Source organism: Passer domesticus, chromosome 7 (assembly GCF_036417665.1).
Source record: "Passer domesticus isolate bPasDom1 chromosome 7, bPasDom1.hap1, whole genome shotgun sequence".
NCBI lineage: Eukaryota > Metazoa > Chordata > Aves > Passeriformes > Passeridae > Passer > Passer domesticus.
This window is the reverse complement of record NC_087480.1, coordinates 18,419,398-18,440,654: the sequence shown is the minus strand read 5'-3', so window position 1 is coordinate 18,440,654 and position 21,257 is coordinate 18,419,398.

Below are 21,257 nucleotides of genomic sequence, written 5' to 3'. Positions count from 1 at the left end.
TAATTGCCCCCAGCAGGATTCCAGCGGCTCCGCGGGGCTGCTCGGAAGTGTCGCTGCTGAATTTAATTGGAGCTCTAAAGCACAAGTGGCGCCGGGGAAGGAAAATCTGTGGGAGGAAAGATCAGAGCAGCGAGCCAGGCCGGTCCCTGCTCCCAGCACAGCCGGAGGGACACTCGGGGCTGTGGGTGTCCTTGGATCATCCAGGGCCACACCCCCGCAGTGTGGTGGGCTCAAGTGTGAGGGAGGATAAACCTGAGGAGCAAAACGGGATTCTTGTCCAAAGCTACAGGAAAGAGGAGATCACGGAGCTGCTCCAGGGCTGGAGCCCCTCTGGAGCCGGGCTGGGAGAGCTGGGGGGGCTCACCTGGACAGGAGAAGCTCCAGGGGGAGCTCAGAGCCCTGCCAGGGCCTGAAGGGGCTCCAGGAGAGCTGGAGAGGGACTGGGGACAAGGCCTGGAGGGACAGGACCCAGGGAATGGCTCCCACTGCCAGAGGGCAGGGCTGGATGGGATATTGGGAAGGAATTGTTCCCTGTGAGGGTGGGCAGGCCCTGGCACAGGGTGCCCAGAGCAGCTGGGGCTGCCCCTGGATCCCTGGCAGTGCCCAAGGCCAGGCTGGACACTGGGGCTGGGAGCAGCCTGGGATGGTGGAAGGTGTCCCTGCCAGGGCAGGGGTGGCATGGGATGGGCTTTGAGGTCCCTTCCCACCCAAACCATTCCAGGATTCTGAGATTAGGAGCAGGGAATTTGTAGGGATGTGAGTTTGTAGCCCGGCACCAGCCCTGGCAGATCACCCAAAGGACATGGGACAGGAGAAATATTCAGGAGCCATTCCCTGGAAACCTGGATTTGCTCTCAGTCTGGTGACCTGAACAGTGCCTCAGACAGGAATAATGGGATATAAAATGGAAAACTTTGAAAAATAAATGTTATCCTGAAGCAGCCACAGTCATGGGATGCTCTGGGAGCTGGGATGCTGGAGAGGAACTGAAGGATTTGAATTCATTCCCCAGCTCAGCCAGAGGCTCCTCCTGGGAATTTGGGTGCTTAAATTCTCCAGCCTCAGCTCCACATCTCCCAAAAGCAGCTCCCAGGTTCACAGATAAGATGATTAAAGCAGCTTTGAGACTTCATCCCATCACTCAAAGAATTTGGGGCAAAGATTCATTCCTGTAACTTCCCGGAGAGATTTGCCAAAGAAAATCCATCCTTCGAGGTTCTGCTCGCTGATGGATGACATTCCTGCTTCCACCTCCAGCAACTGCAGAGCTGGAGCTGCTCAGCAAATGTCAAACTGGGAAAAAAATAAGAGGAAGGAAAGGGGGGGGGGGGGGGGAAATTCCAACTCTGTCCTTACAAAAGTCTTCAAGGAAAAAGAAGATTCCGTTTTCTGCTTCTGTGCAGGGGACGAAATGTAGGGTGGGGGATTTTAAATAGGAATGGTTCACTCCTTGTTTTCTATCTCCGCCACCAGGTGTATTTTAAAAAGAATTCCCAGCAGGTCTCTCACCTCCCTCATGTCCCGCTCCTCACACTCCTCTCTGCTTTCCCTCCCAGCCCTCGCGGACGCTGCGGAGCCGAGGGAGAGCCCCGGGAGGAGACGGGACCCAGCTGGCCCCGGGAGCGCTGCGGGACCCGCCGGCCCTGGGGAGCCCGGACCGGCCCCATCCCCATCCCCGGAACACATCCCGGCCCCATCCCCGGAGCCCATCCCGGCCCCATCCCCATCCCCGGAGCGCATCCCGGCCCCCGGCTCGGAGCCCATCCCGGCCCCATCCCCATCCCCGGAGCCCATCCCGGCCCCATCCCCATCCCCGGAACACATCCCGGCCCCATCCCCGGAGCCCCTCCCGGCCCCATCCCCATCCCCGGAGCCCATCCCGGCCCCATCCCCATCCCCGGAGCCCCTCCCGGCCCCATCCCCGGAGCCCGTCCCCGGCAGGGTGGCTCAGCCGGAGGGGAAGGTCCCCAGCCCCAGCGAGTCCCAGCCGTGGCCAGCAGCTCCCGAGGAGTGCCCAGCCCGGCCCAGCACCCTGGACTTGTGCCGCTCCCTGAGGAGGCTGGAGGAGCAGCGGCGGGACCGGGACCGGGCAGCGGCCAGGGAGAACGGCCTGGAGGCCACCACGGCCACCACCACGGCCACCACCACAGCCACCGGCACGGCCACGGCCAGCAGCGAGGAGCGCCGGGCCCTGCAGTCCGAGCTGGGCAAGTGCATCGAGGAGTTCCGCAGGATCAGGATCCCGGCCGCCTTTCCCAACAAAAAGCGGCAGTGGCAGAGCGAGCTGCTGAGGAAGTACCAGCTGTGAGAGCAGAGCCCGGCTGGCTGCAGGGACTGATCTCCCCAGGCTGGTGGCGGCTCCTCCACGCTCCCAAAACGAGGAGCAGAGGGGGCTCCTGGAGCCCATCCAGGTGTTGAAGGGGTCACAAGCCTGTCCCCACCACAGCACAGGCACAGGCACAGCTGGAGGGGGTAGGACAAGGAAGGATGTCCAGGGGGGTGTTCAGCACCAGCAGAAATTCCCACGTTTCTGAGGCTGAGTTTCCCTGGCATTTCAAACAATAAAATCGAGTCGGTGTCCAAAATGAGCTCCAGTCTCCTCGTGGCTTCGGGGCAGAGGTGGGAATTTGGCTCTTCAGAACCCTACAAGTGGCTGGGAGATGGAGTTCCCTGAATTGCTTGGGTTTGGGGCTGTGGAGGGGGAGACCAGATCTACATTTTTATTCCTTTTACATGGAGCCAGGCCAGTAAAGTGTTTGGGGAAGTGTTCAAGGAAGCGTTTGGAGAAGTGTTTGGAGAAGCTTTTAGGGAAGTGTTCACAGGGACATGGCGAGCACAGCAGTGTGAGATGGCCCTGGGCAGAGCTGGCAGCCAGGAAAAGGCTCTAATCCCCATCATTCCCTGCACAGGATCCCCCATTCCGGGGAGACAGGCAGACGGGAGCTCAGGGAGCAGGGAAGGGGCTGAGCCAGAGCTGCAGTTGGAGCTGGAATCTGTCCATGGCTCTCTGGAGGCTCCTCAGCAGAACGAGCTGCAGAGACACCGCCCGTGCCAAAAGGAGCTGGCAAACATTCCCAGCTGGATCTGGCACCTGCAGGCAGCCCTGTTCTCCTCAGGATTTGGGAATTACAGCTTCTCCCACCCAGGGACACGCTCCAGGCTCTCCCTGCCTGCGTCAGCCCCCAGCTGCACGGGGCAGCTCTGCAGGGCCAGGCTGGACTTGGGGATGGAGGAGCAGGATGTTCCTGGCAGAAGGCCTTGGAATTCCTTCTGATTCCTTCCTGGATGGTGCCCATGGTCCTGAAGGTGACAAACGCTGAACTCTAAAGCATTTTAGCACCTGAGAGCTGCACGCTCTCAAAAATGCAGCGACAATTAAAATTAAATTTACAAATCCTTAACTGGGCAGCAGCCAACACAACTGGCACTTGGAGAGGAGCTGTGGAATAGTTTGGAATCTTTCTTGGATGATCCTCTGCTCTCCAGGACCAGCAGGACCCCTCAGGCTGCCCCTCCCCAGGGCCCTGTGCCGTTCAGCCCTGCAGGGGCTGCCAGAGGTGCCTGGGATGGTCACACCCAGGGCTCACCCACGGGCAGGAGCAGCTGGGAAGGGACTCCTTCCTGTCCATCCTTCAATATTTGTCTGCTTCGCTCAGGACGGGGCTCGGTTCCCTCTGATTTGGGGAATTTATTCTCATTTATCTTCACATCCCAGGAAATTCCTCTTTGTCCAGCGCTCCCTTCCAAAGCCAAGAGGACACAGAGCCCCATTTGGTCCCAGGCTTTGATCCTGGACATCAGGGAGAGGAATCCCGAGTTTAGGCAGGGCCTGGCTGCCCCAGCACAGCCCTGGGCAGGGGTTGGCAGTGGGAAATTCCTGCTCGTGTGATGCTGGGAACACCAGGTGTCTTCTCCTCCTTCCCAGAGACTTCCCCTGGTGTTTCCCACTGCTGAAGGTGGGAACAGCTCCTGACAGGTCCATGTGTTGAGGTGAATTATCTAAGTGTGGAGACACGAGGCTTGATTCTATTTTTCTCAGCAGGTTGATTTATTATGTTATATATTATATTAAAATACTACATTGAAATTATATTAAAAGAACAGAGAAAAAAAAAAGATTAGAAGGTTCGAAAGAACAAAAATAAAATAAAATGCATAACAAAATCTTGTGACTGCTCACAGCCTCAACACAAGTGGCTGTGATTAGTCATCAAGTGAAAACAATTCACACAGATTAATAGAAAATACACCTGCTGCATTCCACAACAGTATGTAGTGATTATTTACATTTCTTTCCTGAGGCCCTCAGCGCCTCAGGAGGGGAAAATCCTAGCAGAGGATTTTTCATAAAATATCATAACTACATCCATGCAGAGCTTCCTTCCATGAGTTTGTCCTGGGAGGGGCAGGAACGGGAGATGCCCGGGACACAGCTCCTCCCCAGGGGAATGAACCCCCCACTTCCCCCTGGATTGATTTCCCACAAACACCTCGGCTTTCCTGGAGCAGCAGGAAGCCATTAATTACCCAGTGACAGTGCTCCCTTAATTGAATGTCATTATTCCTTAATTAATTAAACACCAATTAATTACCTGGAACTTGCATGGCACGCAGCAAATGCCATCGGCTGCTGCAGACAGAATAATTTAAATATGGCCCAAATAATAACGAGCAGGAATTGTCCGGCAGAGGAAACAAGAGGGATTTTATTTCCCTTGGGGTTTGTGGGGAAAGAAAAACCCCTTCCAACCAAATCCCTGCAGGAAAGCTGGAGGGGTTTTGCTTTCCAAGCATGGCCTCAGCTGCTTCCCTCTGGCATCACCCGTGGATCCCAAGCTGTGCAATCCCAGCAGCTCAGAGCTCCTTCACAGGATCCCACAAAGGAATTGGGATATTCCATGGGGAGAGAAGTGGTGGCCTCACTTGGCTGTGAAGCATCTGGATTTGGTGGAATTTTCATGCAGGAAAAAGGAAAAATTTTTGTTTCTTTCTGATCTGAACGAATTTCAGGAGCAGATTTGAGCTTCCCAGCCTGCTGGTTTAGGAGAAACCCCCCAAACCGGGGGCTGGATCCTCTGCTCCCTTTAGGAGTTCTGCCTTTCCAAAAGGAATAAAACCCAATTTTTCCTTCTTTTTTTGGCATTTCGGACAAAACCTCCCTGCAAGCAGCACGTTTGCAGCCTGTCGGCTCACGGCAGCTCTGGGAGAGGGGACAGGACATCCCTGGGGTCCCTGGGCCACGGCTGCTCCCGGGATCCCGGGATGCTCCGGCCCAGCCCGGCAGGAGTTAAATCCCAATCCCTCGGGATGCCAGGCGATAATAACCGTGCTCAGAGCCCGAATGGCCGGCAGCGCGGATTGGAAATGGATTAGATTTTATTTTAAACCGGCAGGAAAGGCTGGAGCAGCTCCAGGGAAGGGAGACACGGGCAGATGGGGTAGGAAAAGGAATTCTGATCGTTCCGAAGGATCCCCCCGGATAAATATCTCTGTTTCCAAACAGCTCCATGGGAGCCAAACGCCTGCCTCTTATCTCTGATCTCCTATCTCTGTTTTAGGGCTGCTGTGGGTTCCTGTCCCTCCTCCAGGCTCCAGAAAGCTCCAGCTGCCTGCAGGAAAATCCATCCTCTAAAGGAAAAGTTGGGGCTGGAGCTCGGGGGCAGCAATTTTGGGTTCACAGCATTTTATCCCCCTCAGACTCTTCCTCAAGGACGTTTCTCCCTGGTACCTGGAGCCAGCCCAAGGCAGCAGGGTGAGAAGGGGATGGAGGTGACAGAGGAAAAACTGGGTTTGTTTGGGTCCTTCTCTGCTCTGGAGCCAGGCTGGGAGAGCTGGGGGGGCTCACCTGGGGAAGGGAAGGATCCAGGGAGAGCTCAGAGCCCTGCCAGGGCCTGAAGGGCTCCAGGAGAGCTGGAGAGGGACTGGGGACAAGGCATGGAGGGACAGGACACAGGGAATGGCTCCCACTGCCAGAGGGATGGATGGGATATTGGGAATTAGGAATTGTTCCCTGGCAGGGTGGGCAGGCCCTGGCACAGGGTGCCCAGAGCAGCTGTGGCTGCCCCTGGATCCCTGGCAGTGCCCAAGGCCAGGCTGGACACCGGGGCTGGAGCAGCCTGGGATGGGGGACATGTCCCTGCCATGGCAGGGGTGGCATGGGATGAACTTTAGGATCCCTTTCCACCCAAAGCATTCCAGGATCCCTCTCCACGGTGCCACCTGAGCCCCAGCCAGAGCAGGAATGGTTTAGGAGCAAATCCCTGGAATGTTCCAGCACCTTGGAACTGTTTATTCTCATGTCCAAAGAGAGGACGGGATCAGATTCATTCCTGGAGCAGCCAGGAGGAGGAAAGGGTCCCTGCTCTGCTCTGACACATCCGGGGATTTCATTGATCCCAATGTTCTCCCAGCAGGAGTCTGCAGCCTGAGCTGTGGCAAACAAAGCCATTTTTAACTCTTCTGCAATTAGTTTGATTTATGTCTCTTTTCCAGTTACTGGGAGATGAAGATCAGGGTCAATGGATTTTCTGGGAACTCTAAATCAGGGCAGAACTTGGTGTTAAAGGGAAAAGCCTGGATGTGATCCAGATGGGCAGGAAAAGGCTCTGAGGTGGGGAAGGAGAACCCACTGAGCCCAAACGGGGCCATGGGAATGAACAGGGAACAGAAATCTCCAAAATATTCCCAAGTTCTGAGCAGCACCTGCAGGCAGGAGGGGAAGCCCAGCAGGAGCAGGGCCCTGTGGCTGCGGGCAGCTCTGGGGATGATGGATGGAGCCCATCAGCAGAGGGGACTGAGGGATTTGTTGTCTGCATGGAAGGGACTGGATCACTTCATTCCTGCTTTATTAACACCCGGAAAATCCACTGGGACTTTGCCTACATAAGGAAAACTTATTATGGGTTATAATGAACCCCCTGCTGAAGTCTGCAGGGAAATGAAGCTGGTTTGGTAGCTTTTCCAAGGCATTTTATTAGTGCTCAGCAGCCCTGCTTTCCTGGGGTTTGCCTCTCCAGGCCAAGGCCAAAGCTTCCCTCTGCCCCTCCAGAGGGTTTCCTGCTCTTCCCTGATTCCTGCCCCCATTTCCCTGTGGAAAAGGCCTCACTGGGGCACCAGCCTTGGAGCCCCATGCCAAGGCTCCCCATGGCTGCTCCTCAGGAGTTTCCTTGCTGGAAAAATCCCCGCAGAGGAAAGAGCCACTGAGGAGGGACAGAGACCCCGGATCCTGCTTGGACCTGGTTGTTTTCCTGCTTAGTGCTGTGTAATTCTGCAGCTATTCCACATCTCCCACAGGAAAAAAGCAGGAAAATCAGGATGGGGAGGTGCAGAGGGATCCAGCTGCCATTAAAATGCAGGAACAGCCCCACTGCAGAGTAATTAAATAACGCTTGCTCAGAAGATGAGGAAGCATTTCTGGAGCAGCCATGGAAAACTTGCCAGGAAGTTTTCAGCACCAGAAATCAGCTCAGGGGGAAGCTCCCAAGGAGGAAACTCATCCCATGAGCCAAAGAAATCAAAATCCAGGCAAAAATGATAAAGAACTCTCTCTCTGGCAGGAAAACTGGGACCAGGAGTCTGGAGCAGCTCCCAAAACTCCCATCAAGCTCTGGATTATCCCTGAAACCATGGGACTCAAAGATGAAGAAAAGATGAAATTTCAGTCTCCTGGGAAATTAAAATCATTTTATTGGGTTTTTTTTATCTTTCTTGCCTTTTTTTTTTTTTTAAAGACAAAAGAGGAAATCTCCCAACATTCTGCAAAACAAACACTGCAGGAATGTAGGAACAGGGAATGTCTGAGCTGGGGTGCTGGAGGAGGAGCCCTGAGTGTGCCAGGGAAGGATCCAGAGCCAAGATCCTTCGGCTTTCCAGCAGGAAGCTGCCCTGGCAAGGACATGGAGCAGATGGTGGGAGCAGGAACAGGAGAGGAGCCCCACGGAGAGTCCTCTGGGCAGGAGGGAAAAGGCACAGAGGGGAATTTCAGGAGGAAAAAAGGTTGGGGTTTATTTCAGGAGTGATCCAGACAGAGACAAAACGGATGGGGTGGGGACAAAGCTGATATTCCAGAGACTGGGATGAACCTGGCAGGTGGAACCACAGGCTCCCAGCCCCTGGGGAGCACAGCTGGGACACCTGGAGAGGGCGGATTTGGGATTGGGGTGTCTGGAGATGTGGGGCAGCAATGGGGCCACGTGCCCCTCCAGGGCAGTGGGACAGGGCACAAGGATTTGGGATGAAAGAGCCAAAAGTGTCACCACCAAAAGGTCTTTGGAAAAGTCACAGCATGGGAAGGACACGAGGAATTGCCAGAAGGTTGAGCCCAGCTGGGAACTTTATCGGGAGAGATAAAATTCCTCTATTAAATCCTTTATCAGCTCCGTGGGTGCCCTTCAGAGCAGACAAACCTCAGGGACATTCATCATCCACAGAAAGCATTCCCTGCAAGTATTCCAGAGCTCTGCAGTGCCTTGGGAGCTGCCCTGGTTTGTCACACTGGGGACAGTGGAAGGGTCTGCAGGGGGCACTGGGAATATGTGGGCTCCAAAAGATGGGATCAGTGTCTCCGCGGGGCAGAATGTCATGGGGTCATGGAATGGTTTGGGCTGGGAGGGGCTTTAGAGCTCATCCCATCACACCCCTGCCCTGGCAGGGACACTTCCACTGTCCCAGGCTGCTCCCAGCCCCAAAGTCCAGCCTGGCCTTGGGCACTGCCAGGGATCCAGGGGCAGCCACAGCTGCTCTTGGCACCCAGTGCCAGCCCTGCCCACCCTCCCAGGGAACAATTCCCAATTCCCAATATCCCATCCAGCCATTCCCTGTGTCCTGTCCCTCCATGCCTTGTCCCCAGTCCGCCCCCAGCTCTCCTGGGGCCCTCCAGGCCCTGGCAGGGCTCTGGGGTGTCCTGTGGAGACAGGACAAGAGTGCTGAGATTGTTCAGCCTGGAGAAGAGAAGGATCCATGGACCTCCCTCTGCCCAGGCACTGTGTCCCAGGAAAAACCCACAACAGCCAGGGCAAACCCCCCGTGGCTGCTGCTCTGCATCCTGGCTCCTAAGGCGGGCATGAGCAGGGGAGAGGCTTTCCTGGGACATTTCTGCCATGGCTTCAGTCCAGGTGCTCCTGAAGGTACAAGCAGGAGCAGAGTGCTCCTCCCATCCCACAGTGTCACAGTCATACTCTCTGGAAAAATCCCTTCACCAGGATTCTTCTCCTGGGAAGCTGAGAAGCCTCAGAGAAAAGGAAAACAATTCTTATCTCATTTGCTTCTCCTGTGCTGTGCTCATGTGGAATGTGTGTGGAGATTGTTCACCCACAGGTGATTGTTCCATTGGATTCTGGTGTGAGTTGTTTTCACTCTTTGGCCAATCAGGGCCAGGCTGTGTTGAGGCCCTGGACAGAGTCACGAGTTTTCATTATTATATTTTTAGCCTTCTGTAAGTATCCTTTCTGCATTCTTTAGTATAGTTTAGTACAGTATTCTTTAATATATTATAGCATCATAAAATAATAAATTAGCCTTCAAGAACATGGAGTCAGGTTCATCATTCCTTCCTGCCACGAGGGTCCCCACAAATACAACACGGAGAGGCTTTCCTGGGACGTTTCTGCCATGGCTTTAGTCCAGGTACTCCTGAAGGTACAAGCAGGAGCAGAGTGCTCCTCCCATCCTGCACGAACGGGAGCTGATCCCACAGGCAGGACAAAACCTCCCTGAGCCCTTTGGTTGCTGCTTCCCAAACCTGTGCTTGTCTGGGAAGCCTCCCCCTGCTCCAGAGGCTCGGGAAGAAAGTCCAGAACCTTTCTGGCCCTCCCCAGAGCTCCAGCAGGATCAGCTCCTGCCGGGGAGCACAGCCTGCCCTGTGCCAGAGACGTGTGAAATTCAATGGCTTTTCCTGGAAAAATCCATGGCTGGGGAGAGCAGGGACTGCTGCCAGTGCCAGCAGGGCCTGGGGACAGCAGCCACAGCCGGGGGACCGGAGCTGCCCTGGGAAGGGGGCAGGAGAGGCGCCCGGAGGGGCTTTTTGGGATAGGGCAGCCCAAGGCACTGCGTCAGGGCAGCAGGACAGAGGGACAGCTGGGATGGAGCCGGGAAGGGAGGAATGGGGGATGGAGGGACAGGGAAGGGAAGGGAAGGGAAGGGAAGGGAAGGGAAGGGAAGGGAAGGGAAGGGAAGGGAAGGGAAGGGAAGGGAAGGGAAGGGAAGGGAAGGGAAGGGAAGGGAAGGGAAGGGAAGGGAAGGGAAGGGAAGGGAAGGGAAGGGAAGGGAAGGGAAGGGAAGGGAAGGGAAGGGAAGGGAAGGGAAGGGAAGGGAAGGGAAGGGAAGGGAAGGGAGAAAGGGGAGAAAGGAAAGGAATGAGAGAGGAAGGAAAGGAGGGGAGGGATGGAAGGAGGGAGGTCGTTCCCTCCTGCTGCTCCATGTCAAGCTGCCACCTCAGATTTCACGCTTCCCGGAGCCGCAGACAAACAGCTCCCAGCAGCAGCTGGGGACAGGAGCTGCACATCCCGGAGCTCCTGCGGAGCATTCCCGGCTCCGTGCTGGCTGAAAGGGCAGCAGGGGGTGGCACACGGACGTCCCTCACCCTCTGCCCATCTCGGAGAGACCCAAGTGCTGAAGGAGAGGGAGACACAGGAGAAGATCCGTGGGTGACACCTCTGCACCCCCTGAGCAGGGGGATGGGGAAGGTGTGGGAGCAGCCTGGAAACTCTGCCTTTCCCAGTAAACACGAGTTAGGGATGAAGCGTTGACACGACCCCACATCCCAGAGATCCTGTCCCTGCTCCCCAGTGCCGACAGAGGCAGAATTCCCCTTCCAGCCAGCGGGAGATGCTCTGGCTGTGCTCAGGAACAACTCAGCTGTCCCCAGGCTGCCCCAAACCCTCCCCTTCCATCCCCTGCTTCCACAAACCCTGAGAGGAGCCCCTGAGGGAGCTGGGGGTGCTCACCTGGAGAAAAGGAGACCCAGGGGTGCCCTCCTCACCCTGCATAGCTCCTGGAAGGTGCCTGTGCTCAGCTGGGGCTGGGCTCTCTCTGCAGCAGCACTGACACAGCCAGAGCACACAGCCTCCAGCTGTGCCAGGGGAAATATGGGCTGGATATCAGGAAAAAGTTTTTCACATAAAGGGTGATAAAGTTCTGGAATGGCTGCCCGGGGAGGTGGTGCAGTCCCCATCCCTGGGTGTGTGTAACAAAGCCTGGATGTGGCACTGGGGGCCAGGGTTTAGCTGAGGTGCTGGGGCTGGGCTGGACTCGATCTCAAAGGTCTCTTCCAGCCCAGTGATTCTGTGAATTCTGTGAGGGCCCAGAGTGCTGGCAGCAGACAGGGCTCCCTGGAGGTGTTTGCTGGGATGAACTCGTCCCTGGGGGATGTGTCCAGCTCAGACCTCGGGATCCCTGCAGACTCTGCACGGCTCTGCATGGTTCCATCCATCCCAGAAGATGCTCCAAGGTTGTGATCCCTGGGCCTTCCCAACACCTCTTCCACTTTATCCCGGTGGAAGACGGGGTCAGGCACCTGGAACAGTTTGTGTGTGAGCAGGGAGGGATTTCCCAGAGCCTCTGGAGCTAGCTGAGAGCAGCTCCATGTCCCTCAGCTTTCCCCAGGAGGACAGAGTGTGTTTCCCTGGAATCCTGCTGCTCCTGCCCAGCCCCGTGATTGCTGTTCCAGATTAACAGATCCAGATCAATCACCTTCCCTCCCTTTTTTTGGGCACTGAGCCATCACTCCTGGGAAGATATTGCACAAGGAGCAGCTCTGGGTGGAATTGAGCTCCCCAAGGAGAGCAAACGTCCGGACGGCGGCTCCTGCCTTGATGGATGGGCTCTGCCTGCTCAGGGAATGCATTATCCCGGGCTGGGAACAATTCCTGACCTTCTTTGGGATCATGGAACAGCAAAATTTCTTTCTGGGGGCTGTGCCAAGTGTTAATGAACAAAGGAGTTCCAGTGCAGGGATTTCCAACCCCCTGCTCAGAGCCAGCCCTCGTGATTCCAGGTGGGATCAGGGACGTTCTGCTCTTCTCCATCTCCTTCCAGACTGGGATTTGTCTCCATTTTCCCAGACACAGCTCCCTGCACAGCCTGGGAGTGAGCATGTAATGAGCTCGGCTGCTCCTGCAGGGTGCAGACCAGTTTTTGGGAGGTGTGGCCTCCTGCACATCCCAAATTCCGGGATGGAACACCCACAGCTGGGCAGCAAAGAGGCTTCTCGTGCTCTGGCTGTCTCCAGGCAGGATCCATCCCAGGATTCCACAGGATGATGTGTTTCCTGCTGCTCCAGGGAGGGAGCAGACTGATTTTCCAGGTAGGAACGCTCCTCTGGTGGCACTGAAAGATTGATGGGATGGATTCAATCGTTTTCTCCATTGCACACTGTGGGATCCACGTTCAGATCCATCCTGGAGCTGCTCCTCCTCACACTCCAGGGCTCCAGCACCCATCAGCCCATCCAAAATGCATCTGGGGCTGGGATCAGGAGCGTCCCTGACTGACAGAGCTTCATTTTACCCTTCCCAATGTTCTCCTGTCTGCTGCTCCTCTCTTTCCCTGGGAAGGGACTGTGCTCCAAGGAATGCACTGGGAGCCCCAAAATGATGGATTTGTGTGTGGGGAACGCTCACTGTGCCCAGACATCCCACAAAATGGTAAAGCCTCCCTGTCCCAGAGGTGCAAAAAGTCCCAAAACCTCAATTTCTGCTGTGGAAATGTTGAATGTGGAATGTGGAAACTTTTTTTCCCTCTGTCTGGCTCTGAGGATCTTTCTGCAGGATGGAAAACTGGGGTGGATTTATTGAAGGATGAGGCTGAGCTTCTGCAGGAAATGGCTCAGTTCACCCTGTCCCTTCAACCTGGGACACTCACAGTCCTTGGTAACCCCAGAATCCCAGAATGTGGGACTGGGAGAGCCCTTAAAGCCCATCCACCCATGGGCAGGGACCTGGCACTTCCAGCACCATCCACCCGTGGATGGCTCCAGCCTGAGGGGGAATCTGGGCAGGATTACTTTAAACCTGAGGGAAAACTGGGATTTATCAGCCCACAAACACCTGACACATCCCTGTCCCCTAAAAATGGGAAGCTCTAATCACAGCCCGCCACCCAACAGGGATTTTTGTGGATTTAATAACTCCAGAAAACACCAATTAACCCCAGGCTGTGTCCATATCTCTCCCGGATTTCTGACAGCTCTGGGCCCATTCCAAGCCTTTCCCTCAGCAAATATTTTCTCATTTATCCTGGGATCACCTTTCCCACAGCCAATATTCCTCTAATTCACCATCCTATCTCCCACACCCAGCTCAAACCAGCGCTGTTCCCGGCAGAGCAGGTCGGGAATTCCCAGATTCCCCTCAGGAGCCATCCGTGCCCACACAGGGGCACTTCCCAGGGCCAGCGCAGCTCCGGGCTGAGCAGCAGGGCCGGGAGGGGCCGGGAGGGGCCGAGGGGACGGGCAGAGCGGGGCTGGAGCCGCAGGGATCCGCAATCCCGGATTTATGGGGCGGCTGCTGCTCGGGAGGGTTCCTCTGCTGGGGCAGAGCCGGGAGCCGCTGCCAGCGCCTCGGCACGGCACTGGAACATCACAGGGCTTGGGATGGCACTGGAACATCACAGGGCTTGGGATGGCACTGGAACATCACAGGGCTTGGGATGGCACTGGAACATCACACGGGTTGGGATGGCACTGGAACATCACAGGGGTTGGGATGGCACTGGAACATCACACCACCTTGGCATAGCAGTGGCACCACTCCCAGCACTTTGGCACGGCACTGTCACTGTTCCCAGCACCTTGGCATAGCACTGGCACTATCACACCGGCTTGGGAAGGCACTGTCCCTTCTCCCACCCCTTGGGATGGCACTGGCACCCCTCCCACTCACTTGGGATGGCATTGTCACTGCTCCCATCGGTTTGGGAAGGTCCTGCCATGGTCCCCACGCCTTGCAGGGCACTGTCACCTCTCCCACCCCTTGTGGCACTGTCACCTGTCCCACCGGCTCCACCCTCATCCTCCCTGGCTCCCCCCTGCTCCCGGCCCCATCCCATGTCCCGGACACAGGGACGGGGCTCCGGGAGGGCAGAGTCACCCCCGCGGGTGCCAGCCGGAGCCTGTCCCCTCCCAGCCCCTGGAATGCTGCCTAACCCCGTGAGGACGAGCCCTGAGTGCCGCTCGTACCCACTCATTTGTTAGTTAATGGCAGCAGCGCCCCGGCCTGCACGAGGAGCCTCGGGCAGCTCCGCTCCGGCCCCGAGCCCTGCTCAGAAACCTCCCCTGGGCGAGGCTGAGCGCTGCCTCCTCCCGGGCAGCTCATTAGTGCTGGTTAATTGGGCTGCTCGGGGCCGTTCGGGGGTGCGGCAGGCTGGGCACGCAGCTCTGCTCCGCTCCCCTGCAGCAGCACGGACGGGATTTTCCCGGCTTTTCCCGCATTTTGTGCGCACTCTGCAGGCTCGGGGTGATAAATCCCCGGCGGTGACAGCGGCTGGGACTCGGTGTCGGGAGAGGGGAGGTTCCAGCTGCTCTGGGGAGTGCTGGGGTGGTGCCAGGAGCCTCCGAATCCTGGAATGGCTTGGGTGGGAAGGGAAGAAAAGCTCATCCCATTCCACCCCTGCCCTGGCAGGGACACCTTCCACCATCCCAGGCTGCTCCCAGCCCCAGCCTTGGGCACTGTCAGGGATCCAGGGGCAGCCACAGCTGCTCTGGGCACCTGTGCCAGGGCCTGCCCACCCTCCCAGGGAACAATTCCTAATTCCCAATATCCCATCCAGCCCTGCCCTCTGGCAGTGGGAGCCATTCCCTGGGTCCTGTCCCTCCATCCCTTCTCCCCAGTCCCTCTCCAGGCCCTGGAAGGACTCTGAGCTCCCCCTGGAGCCTTCTCCTGTCCAGGTGAGCCCCCCCAGCTCTCCCAGCCCGGCTCCAGAGGGGCTCCAGCCCTGGAGCAGCTCCATGGCCTCCCCTGCATTTATTCCAGCAGCTCCATGGAATTTTTATGTTTTATCCCAGACTGGTTTGGATTGGAAGGGACCTTAAAGCCCACCCAGTGCCACTCCTGCCATGGGCAGACACACCTTCCACTCTCCCAGGCTGCTCCAGCCCCATCCAAGCTGGCCTTGGGCACTTCCAGGGGTGTGGATCCCTCCCTCTCCCTCTCCCTCTCCCTCCCCATCTGGACCAGAGCTCCCTGGAACAGGGCTCCCACCCAGCACCCAGCCAGCCAGGGGTGTCTGGGATCAGCAGGACAAGAGAAGCAGAGGGTGGCTCTGACCCCACAGCTCCTGCTCCCGGGCTGGGCAGGGAGTGATGGATGGCCTGGAGAGGGAGAAGCAGGAGGAGCAGCAAGGATGGAGCTGATTTCCATCCCCCTGTGGAGCTGGCAGGAGCTGGGATGCTGCGGGGGGGGCAGGGGTGATTTATTGATTGATTGATGTGTTTATTTATTTATTTATTTATTTATTTATTTATTGCTCCCTCTTTCTGTCTCTCTCTGCACAAATCCAAAAATAAATTAAAACCAAGCCAAGAGTGGGGTCAGATCAAGGCTGGAGGAGCAGCAGGAGCCAGGGAAGGTTGGGATGGAAACCCTCCTGTTGGGCTGGCACAGGGAAAATTGGGGTGGAAACCCTGCTGTGGGGCTGGCACAGGAATTGGGATGCAAATCCCTGCTGTGGGGCTGGCACAGGAATTGGGATGCAAATCCCTGCTGTGGGGCTGGCACAGGGAGGTTGAGATGCAATCCCTGCTGTGGGGCTGGCACAGGAAGGGTGGGATGCCATCCCTGCTGTGGGGCTGGCACAGGGAGGGTGGGATGCCATCCCTCCTGTTGGGGCTGGCATTTTGCTGCCCGGGATGCAAAGGTCACACAGCTGCTGCTGCTGCTGCTGCCTGTGCCCTCCCTGCTCCCCCTCCCACTGGGATGAAGTTTTGGGAAGGCTTTGATCCCTAACCCTGCAGCCTCCAGGGTCTCCTCTCCCCAGCCTCTCCAGGGAAAAGCTGGAGCTGCTCAGTGCTTCTAAGGGACCTTATAAACCCATGGCATTACTTAAGCTGGAAAAGGCCTCTGGGATCACCAAGTCCAGCCTCTCCTGCAGCACTGCCAAGGCCACCATGTCCCCAAGTGCCACCTCCACGCTGATTAAGTTCCCAGGATCCTGCCAGTTCTGGGAACAGGACAGCTCTGTCCCTACACTGTGAGAAAAACTTCCCGGGCTGGGAATTCCAGTTCTACACCCCAAAAAGCCCCAACCCCAAAGGTTGGGGGCTGTAGAGGGGCAGAGGAAATCCTGGGAAGAGGCAGCCTCTATTCCAGCTGCTGGAGCTGCCCCTGAAGGCAGGGAAGGAGAGGCACTGTGGGGGTGCTGCCCTGGGATCTGGGGGTGGATATCCGGAGTGGAGGATATTTTAGGCTGGTGCTGGTGGAAGATTTTCTGGCAGTCATGAGGAGCCTGGAGCAGTCCCAGCCCCTTCCCAGGAATGCTGAGAGCTCCTCCAGGGTCGGGGCTGGAGCTCTGCTCCTCTCTGGTTGTGCTAATTAATATCAGCAAGGAGGGAGAACACAGATATTAGCACTTAATAATGATTAATGGGGCTAATAGGATTCTGTCAGGTTTGTTTGTCACTGTGGCTTCCCAAGCCTGACAAATCCAATAAAAATTCCCAAATAAAAACCAGATTGCTTTAATATTTCAGTGTTAGTGAAAACCAGCAGGGGAGAGTTTCTGCCACTGGGAATTTGTTGGAGCTCATCCCCTGCACTCCGGGGACTGGGGTTTTTTATCCATCCAAGATTCCGTGGGTGGGAGCAGAGTTTGTGTCCCTGGGGTGGGAAGGACAAGTGGCACCTGTGAACCTCTCTCCAAAATTTGCTCCTTCCTTAAAAACTGGGAAGGACAGAGACTGGATTGGGATGGGAGGGATTAAGAATCACCCCGTTCCCCACCCCTGCTCTGAATTTGGGATTGTGGGATGGTGGTGCTGGCACGGGGTGTGCGACAACCCCCCCTCCCCACCCCGGAGCTCTTCCCCAGGGAAAATCGGGCTCCATTCCCTCCCAGCAAAGGGTGAAAGGGCTGGGAGCTCCCCAGCCCTGCAGGGTTGTCCCGGGCTCAGCGAGGCGCTGCAGCCGAGGGCGGCGCTGGTTCCAGCGGGGACACCGCGGGAGCAGAGCATGGAACGGCGCTTCCCGAGCAATCCTGCCCCTGCTCCTGGTGGACTGGGGCACCCACAGCACGGCCAGCCCGGGGAAGGCTCCTCCCAGCGCGGAGCGAGGACACAAATCCTTCTCGCCCAAAAATCCCGGAGCCCCGAGCACCGGGAAGAGCCACAGCGGCCGCCAGCGGCCCTGGCAGGGCAGCGCCGGGATGTGCGGCACTGCCGGGAAACGGGGACACTTCCCGGGCTCTGCGGCAGGAAAAACACCTGGAAACGGCGTGGGAGAGGCCGCAGCCTCCGCCGAGCCCGGCCGGGTGAAGCTCGACCCGGGCAGGAGCGGCTCCGGCCCCGGGAGCTGCGAGGGAGAGACGGGATGGGATGGGATGGGATGGGATGGGATGGGATGGGATGGGATGGGATGGGATGGGATGGGATGGGATGGGATGGGATGGGATGGGATGGGATGGGATGGGATGGGATGGGATGGGACTGGGATGGGACTGGGATGGGATGGGACTGGGAGAGAGGGGATGGGAGAGATGGAGCTGGGAGACAGGCAGGATGGGGCTGGGAGAGACGGGATACAACAGAGTTGGAGATACAGAGTGGAAAAATCATGGGGAAAAGGAGGATTTCTCCCCAAAGGTGACAAAAAAAGCCAGGGAAAGCTTGAACAGATCACTGGCAGGAGACAAAGCCCTCCATGGGCTGGGGGACACCGGAAATCCCCATGAGTGCCCTGGGCATGGGAATGCTGATGGGAATGCTGGAAAACACACAGGATGGGGCTGGGAGAGGTGGGATGAGCTGGGAGGGATGGAGCCAGAGGAGTTCTGGGACAGAAAGGATCCCGGATGAAGGTCTGGGTCACCCCCTGCGCTGGGTGGAGGTGTGGGAGGGAGGAAGAGCCCCTCGGATGCTTCGGCTCCTCCTGAGCCGTCAGAGAGCCACGGAATCGTTTTCAGGAGAAAATAGTTTGTAGAATCCCGGATTTTGGGAGTTGCAAGCGACCTCAAAAAGGTCATGGGCAAGGACACCTCCCACTGGACCGGGCTGCTCAGAGCCTGTGTCCTGGGTGAAGGAGGTGACATCCCCCGGGAACAAGCCGAGCTCCCAGAGCCCTGGAGCGGGGATGTCCCTGGACAGGGATGGTCCTGGACAGGGATGTCCCTGGATCAGGGATGTCCTGGATCGGGGATGTCCCTGGAGCGGGGATGTCCTGGATCGGGGATATCCTGGAGCGGGATGTCCCGGAGCGGGATGTCCCCCATTCCCGGTGTCCCCAGGCGCGCTCCGGGCGGCCAGGACGTTCCCGGAGCAGCGGGAGGCACCGGCACGGACCCGGATCGGCGGCGCCGCTGGGAAGATCCCGCTCACCCCCCCGAGCCATGAGGTCCCAGCCGAACTGGAGCGCACTGGGAGGCGATGGGACCCTCCAGGGACAGCCCGGGGGTGCCCCCAGCCCCGAGCTCTGCTCCAGGACATCCTGCAGGGAGCAGGAACGGTGTTCCCTGCGGGAATTCAGCCTTTCTCAGAGAAACCCCTCGCTCTCTTCACCCTTCCCACTCACGGGGTGTCTAGAAGGTGACCAGGGTGGCACGAGAGGTTGGATTGTCCCCTGCTGGCCCCGCAGGGACCCTCGGCGACTGTCCAGGTCTCCACGTGCCCCTCCAGGTGGATGTAGGAAACCCAACACCCCCCATCCCATGTCCTGTGCCTTCTGATCCCTCCAGATCAGGATTTGTCCCCATCTTTGCGGGGCCTGGGACAGGCTGGAGCCTCACTGGGACAATTCTCCATCTGGCTTAGAGCCCTCACGCTCTCCCTGCTGCCAGAAAGGGAATTTTTCATGAAATTTTCATTTTTCATGAAATTTTACCCAGTTTGTTTGTGCCTGTCCCCGTGTCTCTCCAGCCCACCCACGCTGGGGTCGGGGCAGAGCAGACACCCCACTGTCCCCCCAGCAGCAGTTTGGGGTCCCCATTGTCTCCAAACGTGCCACGGGGACCCTCCCCACCCTCGCTGGTGGGGGTGCTCAGGAAGGCAGGGATGGAGAAATCCCAGGGGTCCCCCGATGGCTGAGCTGGGGGGACTGGGTGGGAACGCGGCAAGGAGAGAGTTCCCTGCTCCACCCGCAGCCCTGGAACACCGGCACGAGCCAAAAAGGGGCTTGGGATGAGCCCAAGAGGGAGCTGGCACGCGAGAGAAGCAGCTGTCCCTCGGCGGGGCCCCTCTGCTCGCACAGGTGACGCTGGGTCTCCTTGGTGACGGATTAGGGGATTAGAGGGCTCAGGTGAGCCCTCCCTCCGCACGCGATCCGGGACTCCGGGCACAATTCCTGCCCGGCCCGCTCTGGGAAGGCTCCGAGCCCAGGAGGGAGCAGGCACGGCTGGGGGGAAGGGTTTGTCCGAGTGCTGGGGGCACCTTTGGGGTCAGATCCTGGTGCTGAAAAGCTTTGGGGTGTCCCTGCCCTTCCCCGCCTCCGGGGAGAGGAGAGAAATTCTGGGAGGGGAAAAAAAGGAGTTTTACCCTGGGACGGTGAGTGGTGTGGAGGAGGGCTGGGATTTGGGATCCCTCTGCCCGGGGTGGGTCAGCTCGGGAGCTGCAGGTGGCTGAGGCCCCTCCAGGAGGCAGGGGAGGGCCTGGATGTGGATGTTCCCTGTCCCGGCTCCCACTGCTGCCTCTGCACGGGGATGGAGCAGGGAGCAGGACAGGGCGGGGATACAGCAGGGCTGGAGATACAGAGTGGAAAAATCATCGGGAAAAGGAGAATTCCTCCCAAAGGTGACAAAAAACCTCAGGGAAAGCTTGAACAGATCACTGGCAGGAGACAAAGCCCTCCACGGACTGGGGGCACCGAAAATCCCCACGAGAGGGAGAGTCTGCCCTGGGGATGGGAATGCCGGGTGTCCCCAGGGAATGGGAATGCTGGGTGTCCCCAGGGAATTGGAATTATGAGTGTCCCCAAGGGATGGGAATGCTGTGTCCCCATGGAATGCCGGGTGTCCCCAAGGGATGGGAATGCTGGGTGTCCCCAAGGGATGGCAATGTCGAGTGTCCCCATGGATTGGGAATGCTGTGTCCCATGGAATGGGAATGCCGGGTGTCCCCATGGAATGGGAATGCTGAGTGTCCCAAGGAACAGGAGTGCCGGGTGTCCCAAGGAACAGGAGTGCCGGGTGTCCCCATGGAATGGGAATGCTGAGTGTCCCAAGGAACAGGAGTGCCGGGTGTCCCAAGGAACAGGAGTGCCGGGTGTCCCCATGGAATGGGAATGCTGAGTGTCCCAAGGAACAGGAGTGCCGGGTGTCCCAAGGAACAGGAGTGCCGGGTGTCCCCATGGAATGGGAATGCTGAGTGTCCCAAGGAACAGGAGGGCCGGGTGTCCCGGTGGCCGGAGCTCTCCGCCGCGCTGTTTGCCCTGTGTTATTCGAGCATTCATCTTGTTCAAGCACCACTTCAGCGCCGCAGGACGGGCGCTATCTCGCAGAAAAGAACCGAGAGCCTTCCTTCCCCGTGCCTCACTTTCCCCCGGGCCTGGATTATCCCAAATAAACACTCACTTTGGGTAATCGTTAACTTTAATGGCCCGGCTGCCGCGGGGGCTCGGGGGTTGATAGTCCTCGGGGTGCGGGAGATAAGGGCAGGGTTTGAAGGGCAGCGCTCGTGGCCGCTGTCACGGGAACATTCTGTGCCAGCTTCCCCAAAATTCACCTGCCGGAGCTCTCCCCGGGGTTTTTGGGAGCCAGGACCGCAGCCCGAGGGTGGCTCTGCCGCAGCCACTCGCGTGTCCCGGGGCCACAATGCTCTGCCGAGCCCCGGGGACACCGCAGGACCCGCCCGGCCGCTCCTTCCCGCTGTCATTGTGTTTTCCCGAGTCAATGGATAACTTTACAGCCCGGGCCGTGGGCACATCAAACAGCACAGCCCACATCTGCCCGCGGAGATGTCGGGACAGTAAAGTTCAATATTAAAGCCACCCTCAAAGTCACTGCCAGGCCGGAGGGGCATCTCCAGGGCCCTTCCAGATCCCCAGGGCAGCTGGGCTGGGTTTTTGCCCCTGCGTCCCAGCAGACCGTGGGCACAGGGTGGCACTGAGCAGGACCTTCGCTGT